This window comes from Miscanthus floridulus, chromosome 7 (genome assembly GCF_019320115.1).
Source record: "Miscanthus floridulus cultivar M001 chromosome 7, ASM1932011v1, whole genome shotgun sequence".
NCBI lineage: Eukaryota > Viridiplantae > Streptophyta > Magnoliopsida > Poales > Poaceae > Miscanthus > Miscanthus floridulus.
The window spans coordinates 100,439,276-100,446,441 of NC_089586.1; the positions used below are offsets into that span (position 1 = coordinate 100,439,276).

At 48.9% G+C, this 7,166-nt stretch overlaps 1 non-coding gene across 1 annotated transcript; it reads left to right on the forward strand.

Annotated features, from left to right (window-relative positions):
• The first annotated feature begins 6,733 nt into the window (after positions 1-6,733).
• LOC136468269 (small nucleolar RNA Z247) lies at positions 6,734-6,870 on the forward strand. Its single transcript, XR_010761786.1, has one exon. It is a non-coding gene; the product is annotated as a small nucleolar RNA Z247 (small nucleolar RNA).
• Positions 6,871-7,166: the final 296 nt, after the last annotated feature.

Sequence of the window (7,166 nt, forward strand, 5' to 3'; positions counted from 1 at the left end):
ACCTTGACCATGGCACCCTAAGAGTGAAGGCTTTTGACCACGACCGAGCCATGGAGGCTCTGCAAGATGCAGTCGACCTACTTGAAGAGGCCCGCGAGACGACCATCATCCATTTCGCTCACTACCAACAAACCCTACATAGGTACCACGAAAGGAAGATCAGGGGGAGGATACTCAAAGTCGGCGATCTCGTACTCTAGAGGACCCAATCAACAAAGGAAAAACATAAACTCTCTCCACCATGGGAAGGGCCCTATACGGTGATCGAAGTAATCTGACCGGGCACCTACCGACTAGAGGACAACAACGGCAACGTTCTCACCAACACTTGGAACATTGAACAGCTATGTCGTTTTCCCCTAAATTTGGTCTTACCCTTCTTAGTCAACACTTGCTCCTGTAAAAGCATCCTAGCCCGAACATTTTTAGCCCAGGTCACTCGGGGGCTCCATGAGGGTACAATACTAAATATTACCTCTATTTTTTACTATCATATAGTAAACAACTTTGTCCCCGAACGGAAGCACATTCCATTCCTTTGATTGCCCTACGTGACTCTGTTCTTACTCCCAACCAAATGCACCCCACCACGCCCTATGGTTACAAGCAGCCGAGCCCCGCGGGCCATGCCTAGGCTCTTAACAACTACACCCTATGGAACTAATGGGCAGGGGCAAAAAAGAAAAGGATAAAAATGAAAGTTATGCTAGGATAAAAAACAATGAATGGATAGTGTGGTTCTTTCACAAAAATAGAACTGATGCATTCATTGATACAAAAACTATTCACACGGAGGCTCACCCACAACTATTACATTTTTCTAACTACTTCTAATCCAAATACTATTGTGGCCCCTTGACGACATCGCCTAACGCCAAAGGAGAGACTATGGCACACACCGCCAGACGTAACCACCACTACAGGGGCCTTGCCTGGTTCCGATCCCTTGACTTCGGTGAGCACAATGGGTACCTCAAGGGATCCACCTGGTTCCGTCCCCTCGACTTTGGTGAGCGCAACGGGTACCTCAAGGGCGTTGCACCCATAGATGCTCAGCAGAGGAACATGGAGCTCCTGACCTTCTCATGCAGTTGAGGCAGCTCCTGGGCAGGGACGCTACTACCAAGGTATGGCCGCCATGGCTGGAATAGATCTCATCAAATTTTATGAATTGACCAACCTGAGCAGCTGTAGGCATGGAACCCTCCACCGGCACGATCCTGAGCAACTTCCCCTCCGATAAGGCTCTCCTGGTGAAGATCCACCGAAGAAAGGTGACACATGGCTCCATCCCGAAGAAGGCCTCACAGACAAATCCAGCACGCCACCCCCTTCGGCGGAAGCCATCCCTTCTCAGGCAAAGATGTCCAGCACCACCCTAGGCAGCCTCTAGCTCAACATCGCACTCTAGATTCATGAAAGGATCTGTAAGTCCTCCCCCTTGCCCACCCCCTCTCTCACTTAGGAACCGCCGTGGCATACAGGCACTCTTGGAGAAGAGGAAGAAGGAGGAGAGACAATAGTTGAAGAATAGGCAAAGGAGTGTGACAGAGAGCCCTCTCCCTCCCCCTATTTAAGGAAGAAATGCCACAGCCAAAGAGGGGCAAAAGATCAGAGAAAAACTCTCTCTCCCTTCCTCTATTCAATGCGGATGGGAAACAATGGGACACACCCTGACCGATGGGACGCACGCTGACCGACGGAACAACGCCTGGTGAGACGGAATGCCGCCTGGTGAGACGAGATGTGGCATGGGTATGACCCACCACTATCGCACGACTGGGCATGAAAACTAAAGCATCACCACACACAGGCAGCTCTCTACATCCCTAGGCAGGACTTGGAAAACCCAAAATAGGATCTCCGCCAGGAGAGACCATCAGGCTTGCTAAGTCGATCGAACGGCTCAGAAAAAACACACCAAGAGATAGGTAGGGAGTGAAGGGACGCCCCATGGAGGCCATGCCGACTCCATCACGAACGATGAGCATGGGTCCCAGTCGGACATTTCTGACTGGAGCTCCTCAAACCCCGTCACTCGAGTCACCAAGCTAACACTACCGACCCCTCTATTTCTTTATAATCATTTCATATATCCATACGCGCATTCATTCCATATGCCCATGCCCCCTAGATGATTTAGGCCCTGAACCGCCTGGGGGCTCAGGAACTAAGCATCGCAAGTGTAGCGAAATGCATCACAATGCTTCATGTTGCGTCATGAAGCGACAGTTGCCTCATTCGACATGAGCAACAACAGAGCCAGGGGAAAAATGCAGATGAGCCCTGTGCGGCCCTAGCCCAGTCTAGCAGACAAGGTCATCTCAACCTTCTCATTCGATCCTAAGCCTCTATGAAGCCCACATAATCTCCATCGAGGGGAGGCCATTAGGCCACCTAGGTTGGTCTCCGGAATGACCTAGGCATCTGTTGGGTTGTAGGTAAAGGAGTAGTGGAATGTTATAAGAGGGCTATGCCAACCTCGTCATGAACGACGGATCCGAATTCCACTCGATCATACCCGTTAGCGAACTCATCGAGTGCGTCACTCGAGCCCGAGTGATCGAGACAAGTGACAAAACTTAGCCCCTCCGGTTGTGAGAAATTGAGGACAGGGTAACGCACACAACTCAAACTGATCCCTACTAAGGCCCAATGGGGCTCGAGGGCTCAAGACACCAAATGCCTAGGTCTATGACCTCAAACTCGCCCCATCCAGCTACGCTTCAACTGCACTCCAAAACTACATGGGTCTGTGACCCCCAAACTCGCCCCATCCGGCTACACTCCTACTACACTCCAAAACTACCTAGGTCTATGACCCCAAACTCGCCCCATCCGGCTACGCTTCTACTGCACACCAAACACCTGGGTCTACGACCCCCGAACTCGCCCCATTCGGCTATGCTTTGACTGCACACCAAACGCCTAGGTCTACGACCCCGAACTTGCCTCATTAGGATCCATGAGCTTTGGCTCGCCCGATCCCTAAACTAACTAAACTAACTGCCTTGGCTGCACAGGCTGCACCAAGCCCAGGATCCATGATTCTAACTCACCCGATCCCACAGCGTGCATCGATGCTAGGATCCGCGAGCTTCGTCTCACCCGATCCCTAAAAAACTAAATGCATGGCTGTGCAACGACGCCTTGGTTAACAATTCTGTCTCGATTAAAAACACGCACACATGCCTGCTAACAAACACCCCCAGACAATTCTACCCAAATCGCCCAGGGGCTCGGGGGCTACACCCGCGGGTGCGCTCACACGCACTCGCCGTCAAGACAAAAATCCCCTAGACGATTCTGCCTGAATTGCCTAGGAGCTCGGGGGCTCCTGTTGGGTTCATAAACCCAAGGTCCCTCATGGACTAGCTTCCCAAATAAAGGCTCAGCCCAAGCAGATAGCGCGCGACTCATGGGCCAGCCTAAGTATCTAAACAACAGGCCAGAAGAGTGATACAATCATCAACTGGAGGTCTGGCCAAGGAGGAGTGACGCTCATTTTTCGACTCCGGCCCACCTCTCCGACCGGAGGGCTCACATTGGTCTCCAGCCTGCCTTCGGATGGCTTCTCTGACTAGAAGGCTTGGCCAAAAACACTACTATTGACTCTGACCCCACGTCTCCTATCGGAGTACGCAAAAACCCTGCTCACTGCTCGTCTCTGACTAGCTCGATCAGAACCGACTACGACCAACCTATCAGGGACGCCCACTTGAAAAGGACCAGGGAACAAATGGAGAAAGCAAGGTAGAGCGCACAAGTCAAACCATGATACCAGGGACCGTACCATGTACACATGTAGAAACAGTATTCTACAACCTCTCTGACACAAACAGTGTTGTAGGCGCTGACATTTTCCTATACAGTATTGTGGGCGCCATTAACTCTCATACAGTAAGGCCCCCCACATACCTCTAGGCATCAACAGTGTTGTGGGCACCGACTTTTGCCGTAGCAGATGAACATGGTAAAAACTCCTTGCCTACCTTAGGTATCAACAGTGTGGCAGGCACCGACGTCTGCCATGCCCGAACAAGACGATGTAACCTTCCACGTGTATCCGATATCCAACAGTGTTGTGGGCGCCTACCATCATCCTGTACCCATTGGCGTGGGCAACAAGATTTAGGAGCTATGTACCCTCTCACTCTCATTTGTAAGACCATCCCCTTCATCTATAAAAAGGGGATGTGCTCTCTCCCAACATTTAAGTTAATTCAGGTCGATTCAAGTGCCTCCAGATTTATTAGATCAATCAAGCCCACTAGCTCACAACCACAGAACCGCTAGGTTCGAACCTTAAGCACACGCTTGAACACTTAGCTCATAGCGGATCTCCTGTCGCTCTCGGCCCTTCCGACCGGAGCCGACCGGACCTCTTGTACCCCCATCTTTCTCCTTCTCGTTTGTAACCCCACTGCAAACTTTGAGCACCTAGGCTTTAGAATAAAGTCACCGACCGACTCAAACTGGACGTAGGGCACATTGCCTGAACAAGTATAAGCACTGTGTCATTGAGTCTTAGGCCACCTCCGATCAAAACATACAGTAAAACTACAAATATTTACTTGTTGGTCACTTTCTGCACCGATAGTTAGGTAATGCGAACATTTTAAAATACATAATAGAACACCATATGTATAGTACATGAATATCATAGAACATCACATGTATACCATGTGAACATCACAAAAAACATAATAGAACATCATATGTATACCATGTGAATATAACAAAAATACATCATAAAACACCGCATGCACTACACCACATCCCCAGAATAACAACATTACATTGGTCGCTATAGGTCGATATAGCGACATACCATCGGTCGGTATAGATCTATACTGACACTTAGCTGTAGTCGTTGAAAGTGGCGCCAGTATAGCCTATGCCGACCAACATGTTTTTAGCGACCGACAGTCTGATGCCTTAGGAGCTATATATACCGACACATAATTTGAAGCTATAAATACTTTTAGCAACTAACAGTCCAATGTGAATCATTCACATAGACACAATATATATACTGCTAATCAACAGTACATAATGAATCCCAAATTATCTATTGTTAACGCACAAACGTTCAATACAATATACATTAACCATACATATACAAGGACATTGATTAATATGAGCATAAAACATTGACATTGACATTGACATTGATTCATTCATATATGAGCTAGCCCAATGTAAGGTTTACATTGCATACATGAAGTTTGTGCATGAGCAAGCCATCAACATCCCTACCTCTACCTCATATGACCAAAAGTCATACAACCACCACTTGTGATCAAAAGCTTAGTGCACTAACACCTAAAGCTCACTGTTCAAAATTCACTGACAGTGAGCTCATAGTCTTATCTCGAATAGGTTGAAAATAAAACATAGCTTCGATGAGCATCATTGATCCAAGATTTTGCTATAGAATTAACAACGATTTATACTAGAAAATGAAAGCATCCATTGATCCATGATTTTGTTGTGCCTCAGCTACAGACAAAGAAAATAGACTAAAAAGAACCGAAAGATGGAGAGATCTTGTGCTATGTCACAATGTCATGTAGTATTAATCTATTATATGCAAACTACAAAGTATCCAGCCCCAAAGCCCAACTACTTCTGAGCACTGCTACTCCTATCACTAAGTGATGGTTTCCATTTGTTTATTTCAAAAAGAAATTCAGGACTGAATCAAAGCATCTAGAGATCGAAGAAAATGAGAGCGAGAGCAAGCGAGAGAGAGAGAGAGAGAGAGAGAGAGAGAGAGAGAGAGAGAGAGAGAGAGAGAGAGAGAGTAGCTCACTAACCTTATGCAGGCAGACAACGATAGGCTGCCTGAGCAGCTTGGCCATGGTGATGTCCTAGCGTATTTCGTGGCGCTAGTCACCCAGTCCACGGCGGCATCTACAATTTCTGAAATACTTTAACAGTGAACCTCTTCAGCGATGCATGGGTGGAGGCAGCTGTATGGCGAGGTTTGGCGGCCGCCATACCTAAAGTTTATAGAAAACACTAGTATATTATGTGTATATACATGAAATAGTGTGCGTGGCTATTGTACGGATGTAATTTGTGGCTGGGTTGGTATCTCACGGGCCAATCGATCTCAAGAGCCCATGGTCCATGGAAGCATGGAAGGAAGTCATTCTCATTGGTCAATCTCTTATATGGTATCGAGCTTTTTTCTCCCCGACGAGATAAACTTCAATCCTCCATGGCGCAAAGCTCTGCCGCCGCCGCCGGGCTCAATGCCTTTGCCTTCGGCTTCCTTCTTCCTGTCTCTAAAAAAATTGACCCGGGGAAACTACAACATGTGGTATGCCCAGGTGTCGTCCACCCTCAAAGGCGCAAAATTTGCCAGCTACATCCAGCAGGGTGCTGCGCCGCCGGAAGCCTTCCTCGAAGGAGAAGCCGATCCAACCACCAGCAAGAAGGGCCTCCTATGCCCAACCCCGCGCATGAGACGTGGGTCACCCAAGATAAACAGGTGTTGAGTTACCTGTTCTCATCACTTTCCAAGGAAGTGTTTGCGCAAGTGTCATCAGCGACGACTACGGCTGAGCTCTGGGCGGCGATCCAAGGCCTTCATGCCTCCTAGTCGCGTGCCCGCATCATCTCCACCCGCATGGCGCTCGCTACGACGTCCCGGGGGACATCCTCTATCGCTGACTACTTTGTCAAGATGAAAGGCCTCGCCGGCGACATGGCTTCGGTAGGCAAGAAACTTGAAGACGAAGATCTCGTCACCTATATCCTCACCGATTTGGGTGAGGAGTATGAGTCGGTTGTCACGTCAATCGCAGCAAGAGTGGAACCTATCACTATTCCTGAACTCTATGCCCAACTCATAAGTCATGAACAACGCAAGGGGCTCCATGCTGATGCATCTCATCTGTCCGCCAATGTCGCTGCCAAGGGCGGTCGCAACAGTGGCCCCTACTTCTCCAACAACTCCCGCAATCACGGCACTGGCTGTGGGGGTTTCGGTTGAGGTGGCAATAATCGTGGCCGAGAAGGAAACACCGGAGGTGGAGGCACCAACAGCGGCCATGGTCGCAACTTCCAACCTGGTGTGTTTTGCCAGATCTGTGGCAAGGAGGGCCACCCTGCTCATCAGTGTTTCAAGAGGTACGATAGCAACTTCAATGGTCCAC